The sequence below is a fragment of the Fukomys damarensis genome, unplaced genomic scaffold, assembly GCF_012274545.1.
Source record: "Fukomys damarensis isolate Sample0158 unplaced genomic scaffold, DMR_v1.0_HiC HiC_scaffold_38, whole genome shotgun sequence".
NCBI classification, from domain to species: Eukaryota; Metazoa; Chordata; class Mammalia; order Rodentia; family Bathyergidae; genus Fukomys; species Fukomys damarensis.
Genome location: NW_022900950.1, coordinates 64,675,188 through 64,697,028, shown reverse-complemented (window position 1 = coordinate 64,697,028; position 21,841 = coordinate 64,675,188). Strand labels below are relative to the sequence as shown.

At 40.0% G+C, this 21,841-nt stretch overlaps 1 long non-coding RNA gene across 2 annotated transcripts in view; it reads right to left on the bottom strand.

Annotated features, from left to right (window-relative positions):
* Positions 1–1,027: 1,027 nt before the first annotated feature.
* LOC104853098 overlaps positions 1,028–21,841 on the bottom strand; it is an 86,954-nt gene continuing 66,140 nt past the window's right edge. For both annotated transcript variants that reach the window (XR_777684.2, XR_777685.2), the window contains exons 3-4: positions 1,729–1,869; positions 1,028–1,455 (exon numbers count right to left, since the gene is read on the bottom strand). This is a non-coding gene — a long non-coding RNA (uncharacterized LOC104853098). The remainder of the gene's footprint in view (positions 1,456–1,728; positions 1,870–21,841) is intronic.

Sequence of the window (21,841 nt, the reverse complement as noted above, 5' to 3'; positions counted from 1 at the left end):
GTGATGAATGATGAGACCAAAATATATAGAGTATAAAAGTCATCATATGTGAATCAATAGTTCTCAATTATTTTCAGTTTAAAGTTTCCTTCAACTCCAGTCAATTGTTTGTATGTTTTCTATTTTGTAGGAAATGAAAAAATGATATATTGGAGCCAAAAGGAGCCTTGGAGACAACAAAACATGGAGTCTCTGAGTTGGAAGTGCTACACAACAGCATTAAAACATTTCAAGGTAAGGAACACTCAGAATACCATTATGCTAAAAGCAGTAGACACGAAGCAAAGACCACAAGCTTAGTCACTATAGTCAGCCAGAGCATCTCGGACACGGACTTGTTTGGATTAAATGAGTCAGTATATGTCAATCGTCGAGCGCAGTTCTCAGTGATTGGCCTCCAGAGCAGCAGAAACTATCCGCCAAAAATCCATTCTCTGCTTAGTTCTGGGCACAAGGCAGCCCAGCAAGAATGTATTTCTCAGTCTTCTGTGCAGTCTGGTGTGGACTCGCAATACTCACCAAAGGTACGTGAGCAGAAATAAGGAGTGCTGCTTCCCAGCTTGGACCCCATGACACCCCACAAATTTCTTTACATTGTCCCCTTCCTTCGATCTAAACACAGCTATGACACAACCCAGCAGAGGAGAAGGATGACCTCGGCTTTAGGAATGGACTGAAAACAGGTAAAAAGAGCTTGAGTTCTTGGGTGACCACATGGAACAGAGTTACCTGCCTTCATACCGTGGATTGTTATGAAAAAAAAAAAAAAAGAAAGAAAATAAACATTTTTGTCCTTTAAGTCACTGAATTGTCAGGAATCCTTACAGCAGGTTCATTTTTGCCCCAAATCATGCAATTTCTTTCTCTTTCCTGTTCTTCCCCAACACAGCTGTTTCACTTGTGCAATATTATCTTGCATGAGTACAAATATTTCAATGAGCATCAATATTTCTGCCTTAAGAATGTACGTTACTTTGAACCCTTGTCAAGTCCATTTCTCATATTATAGCCATGTTCCAGATGCAAAATTATCATTTATTTATTTTAAAACATAAAACTAAATTTCTCAGAGAAGATTGGTACAATGACAAAAGTTTGGATTTGTTTTGAGATTCTCCCTTTATGCAAGGACTGTGGCATCGGCAGTCATGTGCAGTGATTAGAGAAGATGGAAGTTGGGCACTGTTTGTCAATGGGAAGATTTTAAAGTATCCATTGCTCAGGAGCTGACCTTTCTGGTTGGGCCACTAGAAAACCTGACTCCTTTTCACCCAACAATTACTCTCTTCCTAAAACAGCTTAATTTCCTAAGTGGAAGTTGAGATCATCCTAAAAGCATCAAAACCTTTTCTGAGGAGTAAATGCCCCATTACAGTTCTTCACTTTCTAGGATAATGATGTGTCCTTTTGATCTTCTGACTCCAGAAATGTTGGCGATTTCATGTCCTTAAGGAGCTTAACAAGAAATAAGTTCAATTTAGTGTCATTTCAGAAAGATAAAAATTAATAAAAATTTGTGGCAGAATTAAATGAGCAGTATCTTACTTGCATAAGCAAATTGCATTGGGGCCATTTTGAAGGAAATTAATAAATGTGGAAGAAGGAAAAAGAAAGAAGCGAAAGTCTATTTGGCAGAGAATAAACGCAGCATTTGCCTTTCCCCAACCATTACCATTCCTGAGTCTTTGAAAGTTAGCTTCTTCTGAGATATTTCAGGAAATATCTCACCTTTGCTCCTGAGTCACCCACTTGCAGCTACTTTTTTGGGTCACCTGCTAGTGTCCATTGCGTTCAGCTCAGTCCTGATTCTTCATCCTGGTGTCACCTGGATGATCTGGGATTCACTCACTCGCCGAATGGTAACAGTCTCTAGGGAAGGATGGATCATGTTTTGTTTTGTTTCTCTTCTCTAATTCCCACAACAACAATAATACAGAACCTGTGCGTATCTCACAGAGTATATTAAAGAGCTGGTGAAAACCAGGGGCAACTTATCCTATGGGGGTGAAAACTTAAAATTCAATGACAAATATGACGGTTCTCATGGCCCAAGGAAGGAAGAACTGTAAGTCCTTTACAGGTGTCCTCTTGGGGAAACATTCTAGTTCCTAACCTTGATCTCTTGCTTAAAGCCCAGCCTTCTCTTTAAAAATGTTCAACTCTTCAGTTCTCTGATTGGATAATCTTTACTTTTCTTGCATGAATCCCACCCTGGCCCTGGGCCATTGCTGGATAATTAAAGAGCACAGTAGCCGCAGCAGTACCCTTTGCAGAGAGGAGACTCAGGGCAGTCAAGGAGGGCTTTGCACCTCAAAGAACAATGTGTCTTGAAATCTCTGTGTCAGTCCAATATAAATCTTTGCATTTTCATCATTCTGGCAGTTTTCTAATTGGATAATTGTGGAACTAAACATATCTCAAACACCCTTTCTAAGGGAAACAATACTTTTTTAAAAAAAGATACTACATTTTAAATCTGTACTAAGGATGATAAACTCTTTTTTATCTTTATTGAATTTATCGGTACATTTTAGGTACACAGTACAGTTACATTCATCATTGGGATCTTGTACCTTTACGTGACTTACCTTAGTTCTTATTTTCCCCATTCCCCAGCCCTCCCTTTACCCCCTCCACCCTTCCCTATTTACAAAGACTTTGTTTCCAAGTCTTTCCTTTTTACATATTTTTTTCTTTTCCCTTTTTACCTTTCCCCTACCCCTCCCATTTCCTCTACTCTGTTAGACCTTTTCTTCATGTTACACATATCAATTATACATTATGATTCTTATTTACACTTCTACTTTTTCACACCAGAGAAACTATTCGGTATTTATACATGAGTGACTTATTAATTTCACTACAAGTATGGCCTCTAAGTGCTTAGCTATAAATTCTCATCTTTATGGCTGAGTAGTACTCCACTTTGGTTTTGTTTTTTTGTTTGTTTGTTTTTTTTTTTTTAGTTTATTGGTACATTTTAGGTATATAGTACAGTTACATTCATTATTGGGATCTTGTACAAGATCTTGACAGGTCTTGGTTCTCATTCATTTTTTCCCCTTGTCCCTGCCCTCCCTTCACCCTCCACTTTGTATTTAAAAAAAAACAAAACAAAACAAAAAAAAAACACATTTTCTTTATCCAGTCTCTAGTTGATGGGCAATTGGGCTATTTCCAAATTTTAGCTATTACAAATTGTGCCACTATAAACATGGGTGAGCATATATCACTATCACTGTGGTATGATTCTTTTAATTCCTGTGGGAAGATACCCAGTACAGGGATAGCTGGGTCAAATGGGACTTCTAATCCTAGTTGTTTGAGGTATCTCCATATTGATTTCCACAGTGGTTGCACCATTCTGCACTCTCACCAACAATGGAGAAGGGTTTCTATCTCTCTACATCCCTGCCCAGCATTTATTGGTTGATTTCTTGATAGTAGCCATTCTTTCTGGGGTGAGAATCTCAGTGTTTTTTTCCTCTGCATCTCTCAAATGACCAGTGATGTTGAACACTTTTTCATATGTTTATTATACTGCTTTTACTTATTTATCTGAGAAATGTCTGTTCATTTCAGATACCTAGTTTTGAATTGGGTCTTTACATTTGGGGGTCTGATTTTTTTTAAGTTCTTTATATTATCTAGATAGCAGACCTTTGTCTGAGGAATAGCTGGTAAAAATTTTTTCCCACATTGTGGATTGTCTCTTAGCTCTGCTTGTGATTTCTCTGGTAGTGCAGAAACTTTTTAAAAAGTCGAGATTCCTGTTTCTAATAATAAAGTCACTTGTCTAAATTCCCCCTGGCCACAGTAGAAATAGCATTTCACAAGATTAAGCCAAAAAAGTTTTAATTTCTTTTTCTTACTTCCAGGCCATCTCCAGAAATCTACCGGTGCTTCAAAAACAAAGCCTACCACAGTATCTTGCCAAGCAAAGGAACTTTCTGTCTTGATGGCCAACACTGATAACGTGAAGATGAAGGAGGAGCTTTGTTCCTCTGAGCTAGGTTGAATTTGCGAGCAGGTGCCTCCTCTTGATAATTTCCATTAGGGTAAAGAAAGAAGATGTACCATAAAATCTAATATGGGTGTCTGGTGCATGATGACCTCCTGTCCCTCAGAAATGGACAGAGGACCAGTCTGAAGCAGTCCTGGTGCTTTGTGTTTTTATCCATAGGAATTCATCCAAGGGTGAGAAGCATAATTTAAGCCTAGCTACTCAGAGGCTTACCTCACTGTGAACCTTTTTCCTTTAGGAATTAAGAGAGAGATCATGACAGGGAAAACTATTTTTTCCCATGAAGAAAGAGACCTTCCTTATAATAAAACTGAGTAAAACCAACACGTATAAGAGACCGGAAGACTATGCCATTCATGGTGATGAACTGGTTCCAGTCACACAGGTCTTAAAATTCCCATAGTTCCTGAGAAGTATCCTTCAGTTCTCTGAGTTATTCCAGTATGTTTTCAAATTAGCTCAGATTTTAATCAAACTAGACCCGAGTTGCATGTTTTGTTTTAAAGAATGGTCCTGGAATTATAGCCTCTCTAGAACAAATCACCTTCCCTAAGCATGGAGATGCAAGCAAAAAAAAAGTTATTTTCAGTAAATGTAAGCAAATCCTACCTATGCAGTCAGGAGTTCCTCCTCGGACTCATGATATTGTTCCAAATATGACTCTTGGGAAAACAATTCTCTAACATGATGGTTTGATGGCACAAATTCTATGATCCTTAGTCAACCGGTTAAGTAAAGCTCTGTGAGAGGCCCTGGCCTGTCCTCTGGGCCCAGTTCCTCCTACACACTGAATCAGCTGCATGTGCCACAGGTTTGTGTTCGAAACATAGTTGCAATATACTTATGCTCGTGATGTCAAGCAATTATTGGGTAATGTGGTCAGTGAAGCAAAATACGGTGGCATACCAACAAATGTACTTGGAACCATGTCTTGTAATATTTGCTAAAGGCTTTTATTCTTTTTCTGATTTTACAGAAATTATAATTTTTAGGTGGGGGTAGGATGGTTGGTGAGAAATTTGATTAGGCTCCAATAAGCCTTTAGCTGAAGTTTCTACTGATCTGAGAGAGCTCAGCACGGTTGTGCAGACTGTCACTACCACTGACCCAGGCCTGTCTCCCCTGCAACTGGGGAGATTCGAGGAACCACCTTCCACCAACATCCAGCCTGGTATTCCCCATATTTCCAAGTATTTTCTTTGGGTTCACAATAGACTATGATTTCTACCACATTTATCTATCAGTTCATGAACTCTGAGCCAATCCTCCAAAGAACTTCTTCAGAGGTACACAAATCAAATAATCCTAGCACTTGGGAGGTTGAAGACTGAGGCAGAAGGATCTCTAGTTCAAACCTAATCTGGGCAATTTAGCAACTTAGCAAGACACTGTCCAAAAAAGAAGCCTGGGGGTATAGCTCAGTGCTGAAAGCACAGTGTTTAACCTTCAGTGTTATGGCAGGTGGGAACAAACTCGTGTGTCTCCATTTTATATAAGACTCATTCAATTTCAAATTTCTGCTTATGCATGGCCTAGATGGTACAAGCATCTCCTTGCCTCTTTAAGTGGCTCAAACTCCCATTTCTTATCTTCCCCACTGAGAAGTCCAGTGCCTATCCCCACACGTCTCAGAATTCCGGGACTTCCATTCTCAAGGCCATTTCCAGCTCTGAACACTGCCTCCCCTGATTGGTTTAATCGATGAATTATATTGCCACAGAGAGCACGAGAGAGAGAGAGAGAGAGAGAGAGAGAGAGAGAGAGAGAGAGAGAGAGAGATTATATTACCCAGGTCATCTGCTGCAGGTAATTCTCATCAAGCAGTGACATTGCTACCATACTCTTGGAGATTGGGCTGTAAGAAAACATTTGCATTCTCACTGTATAACAAATGAGTTGACTCTTGTATTAAATTTTAAAAGACACATTTGCAAGAATGGAAAGGAACCTAGATTCATTCCTGCAGCAGAATATGTAGGACTTAAGAATTTCAATGACAGCAAGAAACAGCTGGTCTGTGGATAAATGTTTGTCCTCTAATGTGATTAATAGCTACATCATTTTTGGACTTAGAAGTAGAGAGTTTTTCTAACTCTGCATGGTAATTTAAGCCAAGTAGATTGCTTATTTTTTATTTTGCTATTTTATTTCCCAGTAACACAGGGAAACAGGCAGGACTTCTCTTCTAGAGAAGGCACATAATACACATGGAAGAAAACTCTGCAAGTTGGATTTCTCTCTTTAAGTCCATAAATATCCTTGCATGAGTTTTTCCTGGACATGGAAGGGCTAGAGTTTTAATGTGCTGGCCTAAGTGGCAGCTACTAGAGACAATTCAACAACAGGAGATTCTGGTGATAAGTCATCTTTCCTCCTCAAAAACCACAAGGTGATGTCAACTTCCCCAGGACGGCCGGCCAGCCAGCTCCTCAGGGCTTACCTGTGTCTAATCTTTCCCTCTCTCCACCCCTGGAATTACTTGTTCTGATTCGGATTCAGAATGAATCTCACTGAACCCAAGCCCTACAGACCTCTGTGCAATTCCCCAAATGCTCGAGGCATGTCCTGCTGTTAGAGTCGGTCCTGATGCCTCTCTAGCTGCAGAGCTTGTCCTCCAGGTATTCCTATGACTGCTCCACTAACATTGTCCTTTCAGAGGAGTCTCTACTATCCTATCTCAAACAGGGTCCTGTCACCTTTTATCCCTCTTCCTCAATTCATCTTTCTCCATAGAATTTATTGCTACCTGATGTTGTATGGTAAACTTTTTTGTCTCCCTGTTGGGAAGTTCCTGAGGTCAAGGACTTTGTTCAATTCACGCTAAGTCCCCAGTACCTAGAACAGTGACACTCACATGGTATGTAGAATTAATGATTGAATGAATGAGTGATGGATGGCCTTGGAAGGAACCATGGCTTAGTGGTGTACAGAATGGACTTTAAAGAGAGAAATCCCAGAACTTGAAGTTCTGCCTACAGGCTGTCTAAACTTCACCCAGCTTTCAGGGTTATTGTACAGTTAAGCAAGATAATAAGTGAAATTCACGTGGCAGGGTAAGTCATTCATTTTCCCATTGTTCCAGCATTCTTATTTTATAGATAAGGAACCAGGGCAGCATCTCTAATCTTAAAAATACTGTGTGCAAAGAAGAAAAAAACTCCCCTCATGAAAGCACCTGAAACAGGCATCCTTAATTAAGTACATGAATTCACTTTGACTCACTAGTTTTATTTCTTCAAATAATCATGTATTGTATAAAGACTTAGCTACACAGATTTTTAACACCAGCATCATTTACAATAGAAAGAAATTAGAAATATAGAAAGTAGAAATTTCAACAGGGAATTGATTCTTAAAATTCTGGTTTAGTCATGTGATGTAATATCCCATAGCAGTTTAGAATGGAATTGAGAAAGAATAGATAATTTGAGAATTTGCTTACATGTCCTCAAATTAGAAGGAAAATAAACCAAAAGGTCTGTGTGGCTTGAATCAGGATAAATTACATTTTTGTCTTTGTGCTTCTCTCACTTTCCCATATTTTCTCCAAGAAATAGGCATTATCTTTAAACTTGATCTTTTAAATAAAAAAAAAATAGCGTCTTGGCAGCTTCCTAATAAAGCATTGGTACATTTTGTGGAGAAAACAATGAGAGCAGCCTAATCCTAAAAGGGTGTCTCCAATCCCACTGGAATGAAATTCTTACCTCCCTCTCTAAATGTCATGGCTTTTACGTGAGCGATCTCCTTCCAGGCTTTGGCCCACAGCAGATTCCAGAGTATTCTGGCTTCATGACCTGAGCATGTGTCTGAACATCTACATTACTCTGTATTAGCACATTTAACTGATGACCTTAGCTGTGCTGCATTTTTTAAAACCAAATTGACTTACAGCATTACTCATTAGATTTAAGTACTGGGATGATTCATCATTTACAGTAAATCTATTAGATAGATTACACTGCAAAATTCACTATTGTCAGTGAGGCGGTCCTGCCTGGAAATTAAGAATGGGAAGAGAAATTGAAGGGGAGAGATTCCTATCCGTGATTTGAAATTTAAACTTAGATAGCTATGACAAATATCTGAGCCCCAGCCAAAAAGGACCACGGCATCTGCCACATGTCTTAAATATTTCACTCTAATAATAGCCTAGGATTTCTTTTGGAATTGGTTAATGCCTTGCTTCATAAGGAAAAGTCTTGCATGCTAAAATACTTTAAGGAGTATTTCCTTACCCTTTAAAAAGATATTCACGACCTGACTTGGCTGCATATGTGTTACATGTAATGATTGTTGGGCCTCCGCTGGTTAAATATAGCCCCAAACCAAGAGCCTGTTCAGCCGGGGGCCCTCACTCACCAGATGTTATTCCACTAATAGTCAGTGAGCTCATCCTTGGTGTGGAAGGTTATTCATTTGGGAGAGAATAATGAAAGTGAGACAATCATTACATCACCTTTTCCTGTACATTATCCTCCCCTGCAGCTAGCAAGGAAAACATGCTGCCCTGTTCGTTGTACACTCACTCCTGTCTCTGCTTTCAGAGAACTTCGTGACATGAATCACGAGATAATTATAGTGCAAATTAAAATGGGGATATAGTTTCTGATCGTGAACACAGGAGAGTTAGACCCCACCTTGGGGATGTGTGGGGTATGGCACTGAGCCTCTACTCCCAGGGGTTCAGACCCCTCCTCCGTGGGATCATCTTGCTGTCCTCAGTTGGCCACTGGGGAGGCAGACACTGCCATTTCCAGAGACCTAAAAACTTCTAAAGAATGGAGTAAACTTTTAAAATAATGCTCATGACAGCATGTCTTTATTTTACTGGAGTAACTCATGTGAGCGACCTGTCAAACTCACGCTCAGAGTAAAATTAATTTACAGATAATACAACGAAAGGGGGGAAGACTTATATCACATACATATGTACACCACACATATGTGTTATTTGTATATTCTTTAAAAACAAAGGCAACCTTTATGTGAGAAACTGACTTTTTAAAGAAAGCACACGATTATTAGCCAGTACCCTTAACTCATTGCTGAATTGTATTGCAGTACCCTTATCAATATAGTAACTACTCAACAACAATTTTCAATATTAACTATTTAATATTAAATGTATTTAAAGGCCCTCATTTTCTACCAGGGCTTAAACTGACTTTACTTTTCTCATGTCTTCTCCATCTTTATGAAACAGAAGCACAAAGGAAAGGGAAATATCTATGAACAACCAGCTCCGTGAGCTTGGCGATAGCCGGACACCTGCACTGCTTCTTTTCTCTTCTTCGTGCCTCTTGAGCTGTGTCGTGGTTTAGATCTAGAATGACCCGCAGACTTCTCATGTGCTCAGAGATGGGGCTTTCAGAAGTTGATCGGGTCATGGGAGTGCTACACGGACTCCAGTGAACTCATCCACTAATCGGTTCAGAAGCTAAATGTGCCTGGGAGGTGGAGCCTGGTCATAGGAGGTTGGGGTCATGAGCCAGGTTCCGTGATCCAGAAGGGTATATCCACCTTCCGGGCTCCTTCCTTCTTCTTCTCTGCTTCATGGCCCCATGTGTGAGCAGCTGTCCTTTGCCAGGCCCATCTGCCATGTCCTTTCTGCCTTTGAATCTGCAAATCATGGACTGAAAGCACGAGCCAAAATTAGACCTCTCCTTCTTAAAGTTGAAGGTGATGGGTATTTTGTCCCAGCGACAAGTAACCAAGACAAGCTGCTTGGAAGTAAGTGTTCATTTGGGCACCTAACTAGTTGCCCTAGGAAGAAAGTCCATTGGCTGGAAAAATAGCCAATAACAGAGCTTCCTGTATTTTATATCTCTATTCTGTTTTCTTCCCCATATTGATCACTACCTCATATCTGTCACCTTTTGTAACACATTGTACAAACAGGGCTGGAATGAAAATCAGGGCTCCTGGGAATAGTCCCCAACATCATCATTTTCTCTGCCTTCCCTTCCTTCCAGTTTTCAGAGATACCAGTTGTAAAATTTGAGTAACAGTATCGCAGGTGGCCAAATTCCTAAAGTGCAAGACATGAACATGTTGAATAAGTCTGAATAGGTTGGGGTGTGCCACTGCACCTGGGGTGCATCGAGGCCCCATGTGCTTCCCTCTTCGCAGAGCCTGGCCCCATGCAAAGATAGCAAAAGTTACATTTTATGACTCCATTGACACAATGATAAATACAATAATAATAATAATAATCTACAATAAAATTTCTTCTTGACCTAAAGCTTCGTTTATTTTTCTTCAAATGATGATGTTTTCATGAACTCCTCAAAGTGTTGCAGGCCCTTGCTGCTGTGCTGATAATGTCAGCCTTGCCCTCCTCACGAAACCACCACAAGAGGATCACACTGAGCCCACTCTTCTCCACCCTGCGTGCTTTTGTTGTTGTCACTCCCTTCCTCTCCGTTCTGTTCCATTCTTGCTCACTTGTTCTGTGGATGTAGATTACCTTTTCTCCATCTTTCTAACATCTTGGGTCCTCCAACTCTGGTTCTTCAACATTTACAAAGAAACACAGACTTTAAAGTATTGAGAATCTTTCTAGGAGAGGGGAGGCATGGTTTCGGTTCTGTTCTGGCTGTCCTGTACCGCCTCTGCAGACCTTTCTACAAGGATCAGAGATACTGGGAGGAGAGAGATGTGTGTTTCTGCAATTGTGTGCCCCAAATTTAAGGATATTTTTATTTCTATATTGCTTTTTGTTCCTGTACCAGGGATCAAACTCAGATCCTTGCACTTTATTTCTATATATCTTCAATTTTAAAAATAAGCTCTTTTGGGCTGAGAAAGGAGCTCAGTGGTAGAGTACATACATGCTTAGCATGACCTAGGCCCTGGGCACAATCCTTGGCACCAAAAAAATAAAAATAAATAAAAATCAAAAAGCATATTTGAATAGAAATACTAAAATCCAATTTTAATAAGTATAAACTACCATATTTTTCCAGAATAGATGTTGACCCAGATTTTATTTACCAGCTCCAGAAGAGTTCCGTAGGTGGAGAAATCACACCTCATTATTACACCTCCTGTCTTCCCTTCGACACTACCCTTTCAGACACACTCTGGACTTGGCAGTAATGTCTTGCTTTGGCCAATGAGGATAACATCAAGCAGGCTGCAAGCAGAGCTTTAAATGTTTGTTGGCTTGTTTGATTGTTTGAGACTGTTCAGTGTGTGGCTCAGCCTGACCTCAATGTAGCATTCCTCCTGCATCAGCCTTCTCAGGGCTGGGATTACGGGTGTGTGCCACCACAACCAGCCGTGAACTGTTTTGGTTTTTGGGGTTTTTTGGTACCAGGGTTCAAACTCAGTATCTTGTGCTTTTGAGGCAGGCGTGGTGCCTCTGAGCTAAATCCCCAACCCCATGAACTGTTTTTTGAGATCATGTGTTGGATTGGAGATTAAGGCACATCCTCTGGAAGACATGGTTTTTCCCACAGTCAACACAATGTCAAATTGTATTTTTAACACCTTTTGGATTTGCTATCACCTGAAAGTGCAAAAAAAACTTCTATCAGTTACACACACACACACACACACACACACGCACACGCACGCACACATACACACAGTTAGCTCCAACCCAGCTCACCATATGGTCCTCACTTTCCATATCTATTTCTGTTTATGTTAACTCAAGAATTCTGCCACCGTAGCTGGCTGGTGAACCTTTGCCTTTTGTGTCCCTCTTCTTCCCCTTCTTAGGCATTCCTTTCTTCCATTGTCCTCACACAGGAAAAAAATTCAGAGCTAAGTTGTGTGGTAAACATCATATTTGTGTCAATGTCTTCTTTTAAGATGTTACCCTATCTCTGGATTGTCTAAATCAGTTTCTTTTTGCATTTTATTTTTTTTAAAGCCATAGTCTTACCACTTCCTTCCTGTTCCTCCAAGGGAAAAAAAGCAAAGAACCCCGAATGTAGAATTAGTATATAATAAGGCAAATACCAAAGACCCATCAAGGCCTGACTCTTTTTCTTTTTCTCCCCACCCCCCGCCCCATAATGGGAATTAAATGCAGGACCTTCACACTGAGCTAAATCCTCAGCCTTTTTTTTTTCCCATATTTTGAGACAGGGCCTTGACGAGTTCCTAAATTGCCCAGACTGGGCTTGAACTTGAGATCCTACTGCCTCAGCCTCCCAGAGCACAAGGATTACAGGTGGGAGCCTTGCATTCTTCTGGTTTTTGCAAAAAGTTATAGGTGGTTCCTGATGAAATGAGATGCTTGCTACCTGGATGTGCACAGCTCTCCAGCCTGAGGGTGGGATGCAGACCCAGGAGATCCCGAGAGTGTAAGACCTTGCTGAAATGGCAGGTGCCACTCAGCCCAACTACAGTTGCCATGAGGAACACAGGCTCAGTCTTATCAGGTCAATGATTTTCCCTCACAAAGCTAGAAATGAAGAGTTTTGCATGAAATCTTTCAATTTTTTTGAAATCTTTCCTTTTAAAAAGTCATCGACTAATTCAATTTTTTTTTTTTTCCAAAAAGTGTGGGTCAACAAATGTGCAGACAAAATCAAATAAGTGTGCAGGTCAGTTTATGCTGTCTGCTTTACATTCCAAATTCTCTCTAAATTTAAAAGTGCCAACCTCTTAAAATGACCTGGTTACATTCACTGTGGGAGAAGTTCAAGCCTGGCTGGGCCAGGTGCGCTGCACTCCTGTCTTCTGAGAAAACTCAAAGACCTCTCTGAGGCCGAGCTAACTTGCCTAAGTGGTAGAGGTTGGGTCTAACAAGCTGTATCTCTGCCCCTAGTCCGTGACTCCTTTGCCTCGTCCAAGAAAAATCACCACACCATATGTCTAGCCAATAAGATATCCCCCAATGCTCTCCACTACTGCATAACCTATAAGAAAGTGCCATGTAATTAAATGCTCCTCCCATGCTCCTCCCCCGTGGCTGTCCACACGTAAACTATATAAGCCTGTAGATTTCCTAAATAAAGCGAAAGCATTCCAGAAACCTCCCTGAAGTCTGCCTGATGATTCCACGCCTTACCCTCCCAGTCCGAGTTCCGGAACCGAACTCCCCAGACCAAACAGTGGAGGACTACCATTCATAACAACCTCTGTACACTTTATGGCGCAAAAACCCTAAATAAACTTCCTTGTGTACGAATCCTAAACAATGAAACCCCCACTCCAAAGATGTAGCACGACAGGGCAATGTAAGTTCACAATACTATTTTTTGCTTATAAATAATTGCTTTAATATCATATAAATTCAGCCTGAGTCTTATTCATCGAGTCTTATCTTTTCTAGGGTCCAGTCTCTGTTAACAACCCCCCACAACTCAAGCTTGTTGCAATACTACCCCATACCAAAAATGACCCCTGGGAAAGATTGCTTTGAGTTGCTGTGGGATTATTGCTGGGGCAAAAATTATTTCAGGTTTGACAATCATTAGTAGAGTGGGTGGATCCTTTGTTTTTGTCATACTAAATTTGTACTATCATGTGTAGATACTGTCTGCTTTTTAGCATATTTTTGAAACATAATGTATATTGAAATGTACATGAATTATAAAAGTATAGCTAGGTGAGTTTCACCAAACAAGCAGTAGCTAACTGAAAATACAAAAATACACAAAAATATTACAAATAATAAAATAATAAAAATAATAATAAAAACTAATAAACCAGTAAATTTGAGTGTTTTTTTTTTCTTAAATTTGGAATAACTAGAAATGGGAATTCTTATAACATACATTGACTTTCTAAGAAGCAAGAAATACCCTCTTTGGGACAATTGAGTTAAGTGTATATTTATTATTTTCTCCAGTTCTCTAAACTAACATTTTTCTTCTTTTCTTTGTTGTGATGGAGATTGAACCAGGTCCTAGTGCGTGCTAGGCAAGTGCTCTAATAATGAGTTATATCTTTAGGTCCACACTAATTTTTTTTAAGAGGCAGCTTCCTAACTGGGAAGGCTAATCTCCACAGAGATGTTATTCAAATGAAAAATAGACAGAAACACATAGACATATAAAATTGGCTTCATAATTCATCTCAAATATGAAATTTCTTTTTTCTCTACCATTGAAAGTGGAAAATAGACAGTAAAAAGCAAAGTTAAAGTTCTGTTTCAAAAATTAGCTCATTCAAAGAATGACTAATATTGTTCTAACCTAAAAATGAGGGATTGTTCTATTAATTTATATAGATAACTTTGGTAAAGGAAGACAATGCTCATGCAAAGGTTCTTTGAGTTATAAGGAAAGATCTATGTATGTATCACAATCGGCACTGTAATATTTAGATGTGCTTTATAAGCAGAATGACTTCAAAAAGAGTGAAGTTTCTTTTTATTTTGAAAGTGAAACTTTCATTAGAAAACATGCAGCACACTTATAGAAGACAAATTATAACACAAGCAGTATGTGCAAACATCGAGATGAGTTAGCTATCAAAAATTGACATAAATTTATCTTGCATTCACTGAAAAACAAGATAAAAAGAGGAATCACTTTGGGTTACTTGATTTTTTGTCAAATAAATGAAAGTACTCTATTGAATAAATATTAATATATTATAGTAATATATATTATAATAATAAATATTAGTACTCTTTTGCTGAAATAAAAGATGAGGATGAACATGCAAAACTCAAGATAGGGCCTAGTGTCATGCACATCTGTAATCCTAGCATTCAGGACACTGAGGCAGGAGTATTGCCATGAGTTCAAGCCCAACCTGGGTTTACATAACGAGTTCAAGGCCAGCCTGAACCAATGTTGTGGTTCAGTGGAAGAGCGCTTGCCTGGCATACATGAGGACTTAGGTTTGACTTTTAAAGAAAGGATAAAAACAAAAATCAATCACCACCACATACCACACTAATAGAATGAGGGAAAATATACATGATTATATCTGATGATGCAGAAAAGTCATTTAATAAAATTCAACCCTTTTATGATTAAAAACAGTCAACAAACTAGAAACAAAAAAAATGCAACTTAAGAGATAAAATATGAAAAGCCCACAGTTAATATCACACTTAATGGTAAAAGATTTTAAGCTTTATCTCTTAGATCAGGAACAAGAGAAATAAGTACACTCCCTTTTGCTGCTTCTAGCATAGCACTGGCCTTCCTGCCAAGAGCAAGCATGCAAGCAGAGGGGAGAAAAGACATCCAAATGGGAAAGGAAAACAGTAAGTATCTGTTCCCAGACGGCATGATTTATATTTAGAAACCCCTACCCATTCCACACACCCCAAAACTCTTGGAAAAATAAATGAAATTGACAAAGTTAAAGGATACAAAATTAACCTAAAGCAAGAGGTGGTGGCCCATGCCTGTAATCCCAGCACTCAGGAGGCTGAAGCAGGACAGTGGTTGCAAGTTTGAGGTCAGCCTGGGCTACAAAGTGAATTCAAGGCTGCCCTGAACATAGTGAAACCCTGGCTCCAAAAAAGAAAATAAAAAATCAGTTATGCTTATGTACAGTTAACAATGTACAGTCCAAAAGGAAACTATGAAAACAACTCCATTTACATAAACTTAACCAAGGAGCAAAGAGACTTGCACAAAAATCAAAGAAGACATACATAAATGGAAAACATCCTCTGTTCATAAATTGAAAGGCATCATATTGTTAAGTTCTCCATACTACCAAAGCAATCTAGAAAGTTAATGTGGTACCTGTCAAGATCCCAAAAGATTTTTTTTTTCAAAAAATAGAAAAAAATTCATCTCAAAATCCATATGGAATCTCAAAAGACTTTGAGGAAGCAAAAAATCCTAAGTAAGAATACAATTGGAGGTTGTGGTGGATTAGCTAATGGTCAACTTGTAATGCCCAGCTGAACTGAATCAGCGTGGAGGTTCCACCTGAACTGGGCGTGGAGGCTCCACCTGAAAACTGTTAACAATAGCCATAAAAAGAGGACTTGAGGGGAAGATCTTGGCCTGTTGATTTTCTAGGAAAAGCTTGCTGTGGGTGGTTTTGCTGATTCGAACTTGGCTGTTCTCATTGAAGGAAGCGCTCAGGACCTCACTGTCACTGAGAATGGCTGCTGTTTTCATCAGGGGAGCTCTGATCTTTACTGTGAGTATCACTTCCTGGCTCCAATATGGATCCCTCAGCTTGGTGGTACAAATCCTTCATCTCACGAGGTTAGATTTTCTGTCCACTGGCCTTGGGCTTTCCAGGTGCAGATCCTCCATTTGAACAAGCATGAGACAATGCCGCGGGCTCTAGGCCACTGGATGGACTCAAGGAGGACCTTGCCTTGGACTCTAAGCCTTTAGCTGGTCTTGTGTGGGAAACTGCTGGGATCCAGGCCCTTAGCTGGATTCCTTGGGACCCTAATGTGAGGTTAATCTCTCTTGCACTCCTTCGCATTTGACTCTTTGGTAATCATCATCAAATAATCATATAAATTATGTGTTCTGTATTTAATGTATTCCCTTGCTAACTCCTGCTGACTACAACAGAGGTCTCATGCTTCCTGATTTTAAGACTTGTTTTTAAAACTATAGTAATCGAAACTGATGTACTGGCATAAAAATTGGCAAACCAGTGGAACAAAACACAGAGTGTGGAAATAAATCTTCAAACATATGGAGAAATGATCTTCAACAAGGATGCCAAGTCTATTCAATGGGAAAAGAACAGTCTTTGTACCCAGACAACCACGTGCAAAAGAATGACATTAGGCACTTACTATATCGGTCTGCCCAAGCAGTCATAACTAAGTACCACAGATGGGGTGGTTTCCATAATAAACATGTATTTTCTCATAATTCTGGATGCTATAGGTCTAAGATCAAGGTACTGACGGAGTGGTTTTGAGGGGAAGACTCTCTGGCTTGTAGATGGCCACCTCCTTATCACGTCCTTACAAGGTGTCTTACTTCTGTGTTGTCATATTAGAACATCACGGTCTGGGTAATTTATAAAGAAAATATTATTTGGCCTGTGATTCTAAAAGATGAATCTCAAGGTGCTGCACATGATGAGGAACTTCTTCTTGCATCAAAATGTGGCACAAAAAGGAGGGGTAATCAAGCATGTAAGATAGCCAAAGAAAGGGCACGGGCTTGCTTTCTTATCAGGAACCCTTTCCTGTGATGACTGATTCATCTGCTCAACACCGGCACCAGTCCAGGAGTGAGAGCAGAGCCCTCACACCCGAATCACCTTTTAAAGGCCATACCTCCTAATGCCTACAAGGGGGAACAGATTTCCAATGCACGAACTCTGGGGGGCGTATTCAGACCACATCACAGCCTGTCCTCTCAATGCGGATGGAGCTGGGGGCGTGGGAGGTCCCTGGTGTCCTCCCCTTCTTATGAAGACACCAGTCCTATCAGGTTAGGGCCCCATTACTATGGCTTCATTTAACCTTGATCATCTCCTTTCAGTTTCTACGCCCAATTATAGTCACACGGAGGGTAGGACTTCAACATATGGGTCGGGGGTGGGGAAACGCGGTTCATTGTTTTGTGTGCCACATGTAAAGATAAACATGGAACTTATTAAGACTGCGATGGCTTGAACGTGGTCTGTCCCCTGAATGTTCATGTGTTGGGGGCTCAGTCCTCAGTGTGGTGACATTGAAGTCAAGGGGCTGCTCAGAACCACCGCCCAGTGGGATAACAGTTAGTTCCCGAGGGCCCGGCCTCGTGAGGGGCTAATACAGTTGGCCAACAAACATATGAGAAAAGGCTCAATATCATGAATAATCAGGGAAATATAAATGAAATTGCAGCGCGATATCACTTCATACCCATCAGGAGGGTTACTGTTTTTAAAAAAATAAACCAGAAAATAACAAATTTTAGCAAAAATGTGGAGCACTGGGAAACTGGGACCTTGTTGGTGGGAATGTAAAATAGTGTAGCTGATATGGAAAATAGTATAGCAGCTCCTTAAAATTAAACATAGGGTTATTGCATGATCCAGCAATTTCACTACTGGGAACATGCCAAAAAAAGTTGAAAGGGGTCTTGAAGTGGTAGTCATGTGCCTTATTCACGACAGACAGCATGTGCAAACAACACAAGTGTCCCCTGATGGATGAGCAGATAACAAATGTGATAAGTGCACATGGAATGAAATATTACTCGGCCTTAAAAGGAAAGAAATCCTAGCCTAAGCTATATGTGGAAGAAGCTCAAGGACATTATGCTTAGTGAAATAAGCCAATAACAAAAGACAAAGACAATATGATTATTTTAAGATGAAGTTTCTACAGTAGTCAAACTCAAAAAGACAGACAGTAGAATGGCAGCTGCCAGAGGCTGGGGTGGACGGCGGCGTATCTCTTGTTTAATGAGCAGGAAAGTCAGAGTTCCCCAGACAAACAGAGCCAATGGGCTTTGTGTGAAGAAAGAGGCTTATTTTCAGGAACTGGCTTACATGGTCGTGGAGGCTGGCAAATGCAAATCTGCAGAGCAGAGAGGCAAATCAGAGAAGCAGACAAGGACCAATGTTGCAGGTGAAACCTAGAGCCCACCAGGCTGGAGACCAGAGAAGACCCGAAGCTGAAATTCATTGGAAGCATTGGAAGGCTGTCCACCGAGACCAGAGGTGGTGTGATAAAGAACACACAAAAGCCCATTTGTAGCCAGGGATGTTGGCACACACTTGTAATCCCAGCCCTCTGGGAGGCTGAGGCAGGAGGATCACAAGTTCAAACCAGCCTGAGCAACTTAATGACTTAGCAAGACCTCATCTCAAAATTTTAAAAGGGGGAGAGGCTGGGGATGTACTTTAGTGCGGTGGCCCTAGGTTATATCCCTAGTACAAAAATTAAGAAGCCTATTTGGAGCCAGGCATGATGGCACACGCCTGTAATCCCAGCACTCGGGAGGCTGAGGCAGGATTGCTGTGAGCTCAAGACCAGCCTGGGCTACATAGTGAGTTTCAGGTACAGCCTCAAAAGTCAACCCCTTTTGAGGCACTTCATACAAAAAGAAATGTGCGCAGGAAAAATTCCACCATCAAGAAGTGGGTCAGGGTCCAGCTGATCAAGAAAGACAAATAAGTCAAAGCTTTCACATGCAACATTGGCACTTGAACTTCTTTGAGTGAAATGATGACATTCTGGCTCCTGCATTAATTGAAAAGGCCATGCTGTTGGCGACATTCCTGGAGTTTGCTTTAAGCTTGTCAAGCAGCTGGTGTCTCTCTCTTGGCTTGATGACAAAGCAAGATACAAAGACCAAGACCAGGTTTTGACAACGCAAAAATATAGCAATACTTGGGAGGCTGAAGCTGGCAGATTGTTGTGAGTTTGAGGCCAGCCTGAGCTAATAGCGAGACCCTGTCTCAAAAAAACAAACAAACAAACAAACAAAAACCGGTAGCAATAAATTTTCATATATGCTTTTTTAAAAGAATAATAGAGAGAAAATTTCCTTTCTCTAAATATCAAAGGAAAGCTTTCCCTACAGCACACTAGAACACAAACTGGATAATATCTTTATCTTAATGTTTTGTAAATGACCTAAAATATGTTTTTCAAATAGAAAATTTCTATAAAAGTTGAAAGGGAAAATTATTAAATTATATCTCAAAGAAGCAATTTCTGTAAGGAGTTAAAACTATAAAATTGAGGCTGGACACTGTTGCCCAGGCAAGTTGACATGCAAAATTAATTTTTTTAAAAACAGTACTGAGGGTTGAAATCAGAGCTTGTGCCTGCTAAGCAAATGCTCTACCACTAAGCTACATCCTCATTCTCCAAATTGTTTTATAAAATACAATGTAATATCCTTGGAGATATGTTATATATATGTTATAATATATAAATATTATCCAACTAAGGTGGCACAAGCCTGTAATCCCAGCACTTGGGAAGCTGAGGCAGGAGGATTACAAATTCAAGGCCAGACTGGGCTACATAGTGAGTTCAAGACAAGAGTGGGCTAGCTACATAGCAAGATCTTGTCTCAAAAAAAATTAAAATTTATATGTATAATGTATTTGACATAGAATATTATTGGATACAACTTTTCTTACAGACAGAGCATATAGAGTAAGAGAAATAGCAGCTAATACATTCCTTTAATTTCAATGCAAAGAGCAGCTGAAGTATTTGTAATAGCTAGATAACAGGCAGTTGATGGCTAATGATATGAGATATGACTAATTTTGGTATTTTTGTGAACGCTGCTATGGGCACAGGAGATGAAATTTGATCCCTAGGAAAACAAAATCCACATTTCAAGTAGATTTTCTTGAATGTTGTGCTCATACTTGGATATTCTTTACCAGATGGATGATATGTCATTAAATGATAATTATTTCAATGTGGAAAATATCAGGACATTCATTCAAGTTTTCTAAACTCTAGAGAAAAGTCTTCTGAACGTGAGTCTGTAAAACAGAAACTTAAGTGGGAACCAGAAGGATCCTCTTCAATCTCACTGGATAGGGCTATTATTGTCTTTTCCACGAGACTGTAAGAGTGATAGTTCTGACCCTTGTGCTTTTCACTTGTTTTTAGTGCTGGAGAGGGAATTCAGGGCTTACATGTGCTAGGCAAGCGCTCTACCACCAAGCTACATCCCAGCCCTAGTGGTTCTGTGTCTCCATAAAAGGCTATTGCCTACCCCTTCCAGATTAGGGTAGGTTCTTCTATTGCACCTTTTCACACTGTGGTATAGTTCTCCCCCAAAGCATTTTCCACAAACAAACTCAAGTAATCACTTGCAGGTTCAATTCAAGATGCGTGGCTGAACTCACACCTTTCCCCCTCTTCCCTCCCAAGTCTAATGAGATGAGATGATGGATGCAATAAGGCAATAGCAATAAATTCACTCTGAGAATGTTATCAATAGAGCAGAAGTACATGGAGTGCCTAGAAGATCTAATCCGGGTAGAAGAAAAATTGTGGAGGCAAGCAAACAGGTCTCCACATAAGTGAAAGAAGATACTTCTCAACAAGTAAATTTCACTGCTAAACAATAGGAATAAAATGCAGATCAGAAGTAACTGGGGATAGTAGGAAAGCAAATCTGAGAGGCGTCATGTTAGGGTCTGGGGAATAACTGAGTCAGTTTGCAACCTACAGAGGTGCTGATCTGGACTTAGCCTTAGGGGTAAAGCCATGACTACAGTTCTAAATAGCCAAGTAAAATTAGAAGTCTATTGAGTAAGATGCCCAGTGTCAACAGTGGGGAAAGATAGGCAGTAGCACCTCTGACGATTAGTTTAAAGGACTGGGAAACCAACTCAAGAAACAAGACAAACAAACAACCAAAAAAACAGGTACTCAGCCATCCTAAAGAAAATATCCCTTTGGCCACAACCAGTTCTCCTGGTCTCAGTTCCTGAATGATCACAACTGGCTCCTATGATCCAAACGGAATACAGAAATCTTACAAGTACGGAAATCCTATGAGCAGAGAAATCTGTATTCACTGCCAGGTCAAGTATTTTCACATACATGTTTGCCAGTCTTCTCCTCTTTGACAAATATGAACAGGCAGCAAAAGACTGCTAACCACTGAGATAAAATGAAATAGTTCATTTTGTGGTATTATTTCATTCACTAGATTAACCTCTGAGGAAACAGACTTTGTACAGAAAGTAGAAGACAATTGTAAGAGTATATGTCCTAAAAGACTACTTTACCCATTAAAACTGAACAGGTTACTATGAAAAGAACTGATTATGTTCTTCAGAAGTAAAGCACTGTGCTGTGCGTGGTTGGTCCATGCCTGTATTCCCAGCACTCGGGAAGCTGAGGCAGAGACCAAGTTGAAGCAATACCAGGCTACACAACTAGGCTCTGTGTCAAAAGTATAAAAAAAGTAAAAAAAAAAAAAAAAAAAT